Source organism: Lygodium microphyllum, chromosome 20 (genome assembly GCF_053477565.2).
Source record: "Lygodium microphyllum isolate KBCC chromosome 20, Lygodium_microphyllum_v1.1.10, whole genome shotgun sequence".
NCBI lineage: Eukaryota > Viridiplantae > Streptophyta > Polypodiopsida > Schizaeales > Lygodiaceae > Lygodium > Lygodium microphyllum.
Window position 1 is genome coordinate 8,310,458 of NC_141154.1, and position 13,182 is coordinate 8,323,639.

General features: G+C 37.1%; 1 pseudogene; it reads right to left on the reverse strand.

Annotated features, from left to right (window-relative positions):
* Window positions 1-2,917: 2,917 nt before the first annotated feature.
* Window positions 2,918-12,811, reverse strand: LOC148018675 (pyrophosphate-energized vacuolar membrane proton pump 1-like; annotated as a pseudogene).
* Between the last annotated feature and the right edge of the window lie 371 nt (window positions 12,812-13,182).

Consider the following 13,182-nt stretch of genomic DNA (forward strand, 5'->3'; position numbering starts at 1 on the left):
AGATAATAACAAATTGGAGATCTATTGAAAATGCACTCAAGCTTGAATTGCTCAACTGGTATATGGTGATGAATCTGACTATGGTCAAGATGCAATTTCCAACTAAGACATTGAGGAAGCAATTGCAAACGGCAAATGAATCCTTAAAGACCCTATCTAACATTAATGGAGCTGAAATGTTAAGTTGACATTTGTTTCCAAAGATGAGCAAGCACAAAATACTGTTGGTTTGGAATTTACCCTTCAAGTCAATAATATTATTCATCTGTTACGAGGGGATTTGTTATTGATTGGTGGAGATTAAGCTTATCTATCTACATTCTCCTATGAGAATCGGCTGTTTTGGCCTATTCAATATGAAAAATAGCAGTAAATGTCATTAATTACGTCAATAGATGTATGACAGAAAGAGCGGCTTCCAGGTTTTTATCTATGGTCTGCTTATTTTCCAAAAAAACATAAAAGCTTACACAAGGAACTTTCAATCGATCCCCATATAGAAAAAAAGAATTCCCCATGGAATTCCCTAGTTGAAAATACATATAAGTGGGAAAAGTAAAAACTAGGGAAAATGGGACATTTCCTAATGAGAATAAGTAGGGAATCACATAAGACCTTTCCTATGTAGGAAATATTTCCTACATAGGAAAATACAAAATTTTCTATGTAGGGAATAATTCCTATATAGGAAATATTTCATATATAGGAAAAAATTTCTAGAGGTGATTCCCTTGGTACTCTCACTAAGAAATCTCTCATTTTTCCTATTTTTTACATTCCCTACTTATATGTACTTTCAACTAGGGAATTCCGCGGAAATTCTCTTTCTTCCTTATCACTTTATCTACTTTGCCCTTCCTCTTAGACATGATAATATCAAACAAGAAATTGCACAATAAATTTTTAACTAGAAAATTATATAGAGAATGTCATCATTTCTAAGTAAGGACCAATAACATACATTTAATGATCAAAATAGATTAAACAAATTAAGACATCAATATCTACTTCTAGCAACCAAAATAAAAATGAAAATAATTTTAAAGGAGCATAGAACTAAAAACTAATTAAGCAACATGTGTGTCTTGATTGTTTTATCCCTTAAATCTCTAATATGTTGCAAAGTAATAAATGTTTGTCTACCCTCTTCTCTAAATTTCAACATGGCTGGCTGATAGATATCATCATATGATGGTATGCGTATCACTCCTATTGATACTCAAGTGATCAAATATCATTAGTTAGTATAACCATTTCAAAAAATGACTCATTATCAACATAAGAAAGTTGGTAATACCTGATTCTTGGCTTGAAGAAGTGTTAAGGCAAGCAATCTCAATGTCTTCCTTTCTTGCATTGTCTCTTGTGTCATCTTTAGTAACTTGTTTACCTATATATACATAGAGTTAACCAAAGCTCACAATAATACAAGGTTATGAAAAATTTCAATAACACAAAAGAAAGTAATTAGATATTTTGTATCAATTTGGGTCACCAAATTTGTACAAGTTTTTTATCCTTAAAGTTGGTACCTGCATCTTGACTTGAAGAAACATTATTGCAAGTAACCTCTTGATCTCCCTTTCTTACATTACCTCTTTTCCCACCTTTTGTTGTTCTTTAATCTATATTTATATATATACACACAATTACTCAAAGTTTAAAAAATATGAATAACTATGAACATTTTAAATTAGACAAAGAGTCTAATTAAAGCTAGTTAATCTCAAAATGAATCACCTAATAAAGCAAGATGTAAAATATGTACAAAATTTAATTTTCAAAGTTTAGTAGAAATAAAGACATATACCTATATCGTGATTTGAAGAGACATTAGGGCCAATGACCTCCTTAGCTTTCGTTGTTCCATTATCTCTTGTACCATCATTTGTGATTTTGTTACCTTTATGTACGCATAATAAACCAAAGTTTAGAAATATAAGAGACATTTGTAAAACATCAAAACATGCATTTGTAAAACATCAAAACATCAAAACACACATACCTTTTTTGCCTTGTTCTTTACACCATCTGATAGTAAATTGAGCAGGTGAAAACAAGAAATTCATTGTTCATACTTTTATGGGCTCACCAACTTCTCCTTCTGATTTGAAGCATCTTACAGACTTCCTGTTGAACAGTGCACGAGGGAGACGAGGAACGGAGGAAGAGAGAAGAGAAGAGAGACACGAGACACCAGAAGTGGAACCCTAGAAGTGCATCAAGTGAGCACACATTAGCTGCAACATCAGCTCCTTAGCTAGAATAGATAAAACATCAAGTAGAATAAACATAAGCTTGAACAGACGAATCAATGAAAATAGACAAACAACTGGAAACAATGAAACATCAGCTAGAACAACTCAACAGCTGGAATAATAATGAAAAATCAGCTGGAACATTTCAACAGCTGGAATAAAAATGAAATCAAATATCATCCCATCAACTCGAAACATTTCTTATAAACAAAGCATGGAATAATTTCAACGCATTAGCTGTAATATAGATGAAATGATATGAAACATAGCATGAAGAGCAAAAAAACGGTTGGAAGAAAAAAACATTTAGAATAATCAAATGATGAACAAAATACCGACAATCATCAGCAAGAGCTCATTAGTTTTCTTACTGCTGCTCAGAGCCGAAGCAAACATCTTAGCAATCTACTTCTGGGTCTCTAGGAACATCTTTGTATGCCTAGCCTCCAGATCATCACGAAATCGCTCAGACTCTCTCTGCATCTGCAGTTTCATCTCTTCTAATTTGAGAAAGCACTCCCCCCAAGTGCAGATCACAGAGACCAATTCGGAGAGCGGAGTGCTATCAACTGGGGGATGTTGATGCCGCAAGCTGGACTTTGAAGAAGTCCTATGGTTGAGGAATCTGTCCATCTTGAAAGCCTTCGCAGCCTCATAGTCTATATTGCGGCTGTGCTTCTTATGGAGAGATGTGTAAGAAGTATCATGGTCATCCAGAGACCGGTTGCGATACCAGCATTATCACTTATGGGACCATATGCATCTATGGCTAGACAAGTGGCAATGGTACAAAGCATTCCAAGAGCTGCAACTGTGATCGCGTACATGGCTGCTAGGGTGTGGCTGACATAGATGGCAATAGCAATAGCAAATATTGGAATAATTACAGACTTGTAGCCAAGTGCCAAACCAAAGATGACATTGGTAGCAGCTCCTATCCTGCAAGAATCAGCAACATCCTGGACTGGTCTGTATGTATTGCTAGTGAAATACTCTGTAACGTAGCCAATTACCAACCCTACCCAAAGCCCTACTCCAACGCAAAAAAATAGTTTCCAGTTTTGAACCATCTTTGCACCACCGTTAGGATCATATATGTAAAACATGGACGGTAGTGCCAGCCAACAAACAAAAGCTGCACCGAATGTCATTAAGATGGTGGATATCAACATTCTCTTCAGTGTAGATTCAAAATCCCTTAGATTTGAGATCTCGAACACATCAGTTGCGAACAAGGTTGTGATGAGGCACACCACAATGCCCATAGAGCTAATGAGTAGAGGGAAGCACATAGCAGTGAAGTCATGATTTGTGCCAAATGATGACATGGAAGCCACAACAAGAGCTGCGCAAGAAGCTTCAGCAAAGGAGCCAAACAAATCTGAACCCATTCTAGCAATATCTCCCACATTATCACCCACATTGTCAGCAATGATCGCTGGATTTTGCGGATCGTCCTATGGGATATTCCTTTCTACTTTTCCAACAAGATCTGCTCCAACATCCGCAGTTTTGGTATAGATTCCACCTCCAACCGTTTCAAATAGAGCCACGGATGAGCATCCAAGCCCATACCCAGTGATGGCCTCAAAAAAGGCCCTCCCAATCATCCTTGTAATAAAGCTGGAACAGTTTTATAGTGATGTATAAAACTATGAGGCCATTAGCAATAAGTAAGAAACCCATCACCGAACCTGATTGAAAGGCAATTTTGAATACTTTGCCTATCCCTTTTCTGGCTTCCAAAGTTGTGCGAGCATTCGCATATGTTGCGATCATCATGCCCAAAAATCCCGACACTATGGACGTCAAAGCTCCCAATATAAATGCAACTGTAGTGAAAATCATTGTAAAGAGAGCTGGGGCACATTCCTGCTTTGGATCGTATTTGCAAGGCTGGGGCTTAGTACTGAACCCCTTCACAGATCCCAGGAACAAGAAAATGATAGCAGCAAATATGCCCATGAAATAAACCAAATACTTGTACTCTGTCAGCAAAAACGATGTGGCTCCTATGGATATGGCTTGCTGAATTTCAGCGCATTTCCTAATAGCTACTGCATCTGATTCCTCATCCAATCTATCATCCACGTCACAATCAAGAAATCAGTGAAATGCCTGCTGGTTCTCGCCCACAATGCCTGCATGTCAAATGCCTATTGGTTCTCGCCCACAATCAGGAAATCAGTGAAAAAGTAATTGCCCTTCTCGTCATTGTACTCAAAGGCATATGCCATGATGCTTCCTTCCCCTGTACAGGTGCCACAAGATGCAATCCTCCAAGCACATCATACAAGATGGTGAAAACAACTGCAAGTTGGCAAGACCAATACAACTGAATGCAAGGCATTGACAAACAAGAACCATCAATAGTGTACAAGGACAAGAACCACCAACAAGATAAACATACATCATGATCAACAGAGATGAACATGGCTGCACAATGATCTACACGACAGTAAGTATATGGGATAGACTAGATATTGATTCCCAGGAAACTCCATTAGCATTTGAATCTTTGTCCTTTAACTAAAGACAGTAACTAAAGACAGTAAGTATATGGGACAGACTAGATACTGATTCCCAGGAAACTGCATTAGCATTTGAATCTTTGTCCTTTAACTAAATTGAGGAGACCATACAATGATAGAAGACGCAAATCTCTTTCTGTAGAGAAGCTCGTACAACACCGTCCTGCAAAGGCTCAGTAGAAAGAAGCTAGGACCTGGTTGCCTTGTAAGCTTCTTTATAAAACTTCTCCCACTTAGACTCTTCATGTGTGCGTGTTCTTCTCTCTTTCTGACATTTTCTGAACCATATTTGAAGGACCTTGGCTGTTGTTCTTCTCTCTTTCTGACATTTTCTGAACCAGATTTGAAGGACCTTGGCTGCCTTTTTCTGCTCAAACAAGATATTCTCCAAATCCCTATGGATCCCCACATCTTCCACTTCCACTTCTGAGTTCACACTATTCAAATGGGCATCCTCCCAAGCTTCAAAATCAGCTACATTCTCCAGCTGAATCTGATCATTTACTGAGGACTCATTTATTTTGATTAGAGCACCGTTTCTATCAACTTCAAACTTGGATTTCACAGGATCAGAAAACCAAGATGCCGATTGCTTTCCAGCTCATTTTACTGCAACAATAGGATCTAAAGTCTGCTGCAGCACCTCTAGAAAAGGTCCATAGAACTATGTAAAACTGGATATCTGAAGTAAATTTGAGAAATTTGGAACTTGCAGTCTCTGGCTTAGCCACAATAGTTGTGGAAACATTCTTTGATACATCATATTTTGTTCCTTTCTTGGAAGATGAGAGCAAGATAAAACAATGACAGTTTGAATTCGCAATATTGCTGCTATTTTTTGGTCAATGTAATACCAAAATGACGATCTGTTTTCCCAAAAATAAAATGCCAATTCGCATATCGGTGGGGACGCGCACAAAGTGGAAGTCATGTGCCCTGATCTTGGAGTCGAAACAGGAGCCCGGGATGTTCGAAGTGGAGAGGCTAAGGGTGCCGTTCACATGGACCCAAGTTGGAGGATCTAGACAACACATACAGTGCCTCTCTGAGCAGAAAAACTGAGTAGAAAAAAAAAATCTCTTGATTCTTACCAGCCCCTTTTCTTCTGGCTCTACATTTCTTACTACTGTGAACTGAAGAGCCTAGGCAACATGGTGTAGATGCATTTGCATCCTTGTCTAAAAATCCACTGCTAGCTAAAGAGGCCTGAGATTGAAGGCATGCACTCACATCTCTTTCAAGGACAGTGGAAGGGGAACTGCTCTGTTCAGGATTGGGAATGATCTCCTACGTGCAGGGAAGTATCCTTCTCTACCGTTAGGCAGTGTCACAAAGTACCCCACGGGGATGATATCCTTGATGGGGAACTGCTCTGTTCAGGATTGGGAATGATCTCCTACGCAGGGAAGTATCATTCTCTTCTCCCAGCAGTAGAATCTCATCGGGAAAGTTCATCTGCAAATTTGATGTCAATTGACCCTGGCCCTGCGCCATGGCAACTTCCACCGCAGCCTGGCGAGACTCCACAGATCCACGGAAGGGCACTGAGTGAGGGGGATCTCCTGCCCCCTCGTGAAGCAGTCTTGTGCACAGGAGAGAGGCTCTGATCCTTACCTGGAGAGCGACAAGCTATGGTCTTTAGGAGATCGACTACCCCTGTCAGCATATGGCGATTCCTTTATGTCATAGGATGACAAGCTACGGTCTTTAGGAGATCGACTACCCCTGTCAGCATATGGTGATTCCTTTCTGTTATAGGATCGGTGCTCGGGACGATCATCAGTACCCCTGCTAAGGCTTCTACTACTGCTCCGGCTTGGACTTCGAGCAAGGCTTCGGCTCCTACTACGACTAGGACTTCGAGTTAGACTGCGGCTGCAGCTCCTGCTGCGTCTGCGGTAGGAATCCCTGTCCTGATCATGATATCGATCATGATCATACTTGTCCCGGCTACATCCATGTCTGGTTCCAACACACTACATGCTTCCTCGGTACCATATGTCTCAAGCTATTTACTAGTTGTGTCCCAAGTCCCCACCTTCAACAAGAAGGTTCACCACTTGCACTTGATTTTGTGAGAAGTTTGCAACAAATCAAACAACACTTTTGAAACTAATCAATGATCTGAATCAGACCCAGAAAAGATGTGACATGGGGTCCAAGCGTAGAAACATTTAAGGACACATAGTACATATGCTTACATGGAATGGAAACTTGATACTTTCTTTCTCTTCTAAAAATTAACGCACATGCAATGAGTAAACTCTGACACAAAGTAATTAATGCCTAGAGGAAACAAGCTTTGCTTCCTTGTGCACTAACATAGAACAAATGTCACTTATTTCTCAACATAATGGCCAAACACTTGATATTCACATCAAGAAGCTTGCCCTTTTGAATATGCTTTTGAAATTCCATTATCAACCTTTATCTCCATTTAACTATTTTAATGTTTTGATATTTCAATTAATATCTACTAGCAACACTTGCAAAAATAGATACAGATGGAGAGTGGCTACAAATAGGGCTAGCATTTTGCAAGACATTCATTATTTTGAAGTTGTGGTCCCACAATATCATACTTATAAACCATCGATGATTGCGTATTTGAGATGTTGCAAAACCAAGTGAGCCCCTCAATGACACCACTAGGACACTTCCCTTAATCTTAGAAGCAATGTGCAACTACATAATGACCATCTTTCACATCATTATTGCCTATATAGTATCCACATTGCATGATCTGACTAGGCAGTCTAGCAAAACATATCCTTATTCTTTTTGGTTCCATTTTGCAAATTTCCCACATTGATTTTGAAACGTTTTTCTCCTTAAGATGGAGCTATTTAGCTATATGTAATGAAGCACATGACTAAGTATTATACCTCTACCACTCTAAAAAACTCTGGACAATAGATTTTCATGCAAACTTCTACAACATTAGTTTGGCCATGATTACTCTCTTGAGTTTCTACCAAAAGTATCCAAATAATTATCTATTTTTGGCCAAAAAGTAAAGCAACAACATTTTGATCATTTTTCATATTTCTTGTCTATGTTGGGCCAATTTATTCTCGCACCCATTTCATTTATTTTGGTTCATTTTCTTCTTATCCATGTCTCATCTATCTTGGGTCTCTTTCTTTTGGAGTATGCTTTTTTAGTTAAACAAGTTTTTTTACAACATAGCTTTTGTGTACGAGTTGTCGTGTTGCACTCTTGTCGTCATTTTGTGTATGGTGTGTAGATTTTGTGATCTCATATTCTACGTATTGTCTTAGTTAGATATGTCAAATTCTATAATCGTCTCAATAGATTTCCTTTTGGAAAATGTTCTATCCCTCACTTTCAAGGACAAGGATTTCTTGAATGGAAAGTAAATATGATGCGAATTCTTGAAGGCAATGACTTACATGATATTATTCTTGGTCATTATGACTATTGACCTCAGCCAATTGATCAGGCTCATAATAATACTCTTGTAAAAGGACCTATCTTTGAAGAATGACAAACTGTTTATAATGAGTGGGTCAGATGCAAAAAAGTAGCTCGTTGGTATTTTCTTTCTGCTTTTCAAGAATCTTTTATGCTTGATGTATGTCATCTTGCAACCTCACAAGCTATATGGGAGTATTTGATAGCAAATTTTGAGAAGAAATCTATCACAAAAATACTTTATCCTCATAATCACCTCACTAAGTTACAATACAACATCGCAACTTCTATGACAACACATATTGAATCATTCAAGGACATAATCAATCAACTTCCTACTGCTACTGGTTATGCCATTCCTTGCAAGCAATTGATAACACAGTTTCTTGACACTAACCATAAAGGATCATGGTTATGATAATATTGTTACCATATTATCTAACAAAGATGGGATCAATTTTGATCAAGATTGTATATCTTTGATTGAATATTCAAAATGACATAAAACATGACACATAAATCAAGAAAAAATTAAGATCTCAGATGAGGACATACAATCGTAACAAATCAACCAAGCTTTACTTGCTAGAAGACATCGCTTTGCATGCTTTACATGTAGGAGTCATCCTGGTAGTAGCTTCACTCATCTCAAGTTTCCTAACAAACATTGTTCTTATTGAAACAGAAATCATCACATTATAGATGATTGCTTCGCAAAAAAATATGATGAGGAACATGGTATTACAAATAAACAACCACATTTATCTAGAGATTATTCTCCTTGTGACTATTGCAAAAAGAGTGATCATCACTTTGGAAAGGATACTTCATGTTTGTGATGGATCTCTTTTTATTATTGATTCTCGTGCTATGGAAAATATGACATATCTATTCCAATGGTTACATAATGATCATTCTATTCATGTCAAGAAATTTGTTTATCTTGCTGATGACACAACCTGTCAAGTCAAATGTATAGGTGATTTATATCTCGGTTCTCTTTCTTAAACATGAATTCTACATGGAGTTTTACATGTCCCATATCTACAAAGGAATCTTCTTTTAGTTGAAAGACTTGTGGATCTTGGTCTTTTTGTTGGTTTTGACCATACCAAGCGTCACACTAAGAAAGATAGCCAAACCATCGTTGTTTCTCCCTGAATTGGTAATCTTTTTTAGTTATCTTTAAATGAAGATGTTGCAAATGTTGTTACAGATCCTAGTGATCTTAACATAAAAATATAGCATTATTGATTTTTTCACTCTAATTTTTGTTAGCTTGTTGATCTTTATCAATGTGATATTATTCAAGTTATGGAATTTAAAGCTCATCCTCACATGGGTATTTATGAATATTGTGCACTTAGAAATCATTTTTCCAAACCCTTTTCCATTTCCACCATAACTCATTGCGGAGATTTGTTTAATCTTTTTCACACTGATATTTGTGGACTTTTTCCTCCATCGAAATCTCATTATCAGTATTTCGTGACTTTCATTGTTCACTTCTCAAGATACACCATTGTTTTCCTTTTGTGACACAAATCACAAGCTTTATTTTCTTTTAATCAATATCAAAAAGTTGCAAAACTTCATCATGAATATATGGTTCGGTACTCTCCTCAATAGAATGGTATTGTTGAATGCAAAAATAGGACTATCTTGAATACCATATACGATGTATGCTCATTCATTCTGGCTTATCTTAATGTTTCTAGATTGAAGTAGTCTTAATAACAGTTTTGTGCAAAATCATCTTCCTATGATTGCTCCTTATGATAAAATATGGATTGCTACTTAGACACGTGAAACTCCTTTTGTTTCATATTTACAAACCTTTGCATGCATTGCTTATATTCATGTACCCAAAGAGATTAATAGAAAGCATGATCCTCTTGGTTTGAAAGTTATTTTCATTGGATATTCAAATTTTTCTAAGGGATACAAAATTTATGATCCATCCTCCAAGAAGGTAATCATAAGTGGTGATGCTATTTTCAATCAACAACCTATGGGCAACACATGGTCTCAAGAGAATGCTAGGAGGACATGGTCACAAGAGAACGTTGATGATACAAAGCCATTACTCACTTTTCTATAGGATGATGAATCTCTTTCATGGGATAATATTGACTTTTCAAATTAGGATTCACAACATGTACCTATTATTACTAATGATGACCTTGGCATTGAACTTTATGTTGATCTTCCAATTGACAATGAGCATGGTATCTGTCATCTTTATGATGCTGATATTTTTTAGAATTCTCTCAATATTTGTGAAGACCCTATCTCTTATAGCGACGCCATGTCATCCCCATAAAAGAAATAGTGGCAAGAAGCTATGGAAGCTGAGTATGAATCTCTTCCCTCTAAAAGTACTTGGGTTCTAACTAAGTTACCACTTGGACGTACTATTGTTAAATGCAAGTGGGTTTATAAGACCAAAGAAAAAGCAAATGAAGAATTTGAAAAATTCAAGTACATGGGTTCTAACTAAGTTACCACCTGGATGTAATATTGTTAAATGAAAGTGGGTGTATAAGACGAAAGCAAAAGCAGATGAAGCAATAGTTTTTTACTTCTTGATCTATAAATGGAATATACCATACTTACAATCTCAACTTCCTTCAACAAGTAAAGAACGTTTTATCTTCTGCATTTGATATTGTGGATCTTGAAGACATACAGTCATGTCTTGGTATTTAGATTCAATGCTATCCAGAAAAGAGTGTTTTATTCTTGCTTCAAGAAAATTTCATTGAAGATATTATTCAGAAGTTTGGTTTGGGTTTTGCACATTCTACTAGTACTCCTTGTCTTGTGAGCTCTATCAAGAACTCTCACTTTCTGCAGAATGATGGACAATTGGCATTACATCAACCTTATGCTAAACTTGTTGGATGTCTTCAATTTTTTGGCTTAAATTCTTACCTTGGCATTCTTTTTGCTACAAATTCTCTTGGATAACTTCATAATTCTCCATGCCTTCAACATTGGACTGCAGCTAAACAAGTTTTGAAGTATTAGAAAGGCACTAAAGATTTTGGGTTGGTTTCTCGATGCCAACAAAACTATGATTCTCTACATTCAATTCAACTTTTGGATTATAATAATGTTGATTGAGCAAGCTCTCACTTATCTATGCGTTCTACAAGTGGAAGTTTTTTCTTAATTATCAATGGTTTTCTTATTTCTTTGACTAGTAAGAAACAACAATGTGTCCTTGTTTCCACTAGAGAGGCTAAATATGTAGATGTAGCTGCATCTTTAGTGGCTTGAGAATAATGGGTGTATATACGTGCATCATGTGTATAGACATGTATGATTGGTAGTGTATAGATATGTATACATCTGTAAATGTAAAGTATAGAAGTAAGCTCATGTTGTTTGAGTAACCCCTTTGTCACCCATATGCAAAGTAGCAATTTCACAATACGTAGATTTTGCACTTACCAAGTATTATATGAAAATAATTCTAGCAAAAGGACATTGATTTACTAATCATAGCAAGGAAAATCACGTGCTCTTAATTAATTAGGAAGACTACATATAATTTTCTAGCTAAATAATAATAAATTACTAGTTATAATTTGTAAAACTTGAAGTTTTCCAGTTACTCAATATTGTTAGTAGTTATATACCAAAGTACTATATAATGTTATTAGATAGGGATTTGATTTTCTAGATAATAACTAGAAAAAGGGCCTTACTAGTTAGAACAACCTCGTATAGCCAAAAATCTCTAGTTATAAGTAGGAAATGTTGCATTCTTACTAGTTTGATTGATGTTCTTACTAGTTTTCATATGAATTTGCTAGACAAGAAGTTTGTTAGAGTTCCTTGTGTACGCATGTGCATGCAACATGTTTGTGTGTGTGTGTGTTTAGGGGTGGATGGGTTCTTAAATGATCTAAGTTCACCTCCATATGGTTACTTCCAGTTTTCCTAATTTTGAGATTGTGTTCCAAGCTAGATCCTAAATAGCTAGATCAAATCTTGAATTTCTTATAATCTTATATCAATGAAATTTTGAGAGAAGGTAGGCAATTGTCTATGTACTTTTAATTCCCTACTATTACAAACATTCTTACAAAATTATGTTATATAGGGAATCTCAAGAGGACAAAAAAAAATCTTTATAGTGACCTTTGATTCCCTAGAAGTAGGAGTAGGGAATTTCATTCTTGTAATCTCTTATATAGGGAACTTTAAAAGAAGGTAGGAAATAATGTATATTGACCTTAAATTCCCTACTATAAGAAGTAGGGAATGTGAATTCCTAGTTATATGGGGGGAATACATGTATACACACATAGGAAATATTGCAAAATTTCCTACATTTCACAATATTTCCTATATAGGGATTGATTAAAAGTCCCTTGTGTTACGATTGGCGTAGGAAAAGCAAAACACACGAACAATGTTTGAGCTTTTTAAAGCTAACGGGATGGCGGATAATTATATAAGTAGGGAGGAGACGCAGCAGATGGGGGGGGGGGAAGCTGGTTGATGTCATTGAGAGTACTCATTTATTACATATTCTGTGCTTTCGGGTGCCTGCCATGGCCTCTTTGCCGACGGCATCGCTGTCCTGGCCCTGAAGCAGCAGACCGGCTCCACCTCCGCCCTCGGCCCTCACGGAATCCCTCTCACATCACCCTCTGCGGGGCTGATGCGATGTCACTTGCTACTCCTTTGACGGCCGTGTGGTGGCCTTCTCCCTGATGGCACCTTCCTCAATGCAACGGAGTTTGCAGGATGCGGACGTTGCTGCTGTGACAGAGCGGGGTGATGAAGGCATGAACGAAGTCGCGAGGTAATCAAAGAGGGGGAAGCTGATGAAGAGAAGCTTGACGATTGAAGACAATACGACAAAGTTCGACTCTACTATGGAGAAGTCTACATCTGAAGCCACGTGATTAGCCGACGATCAGTGAGCTAGCAAATCTGTGTAA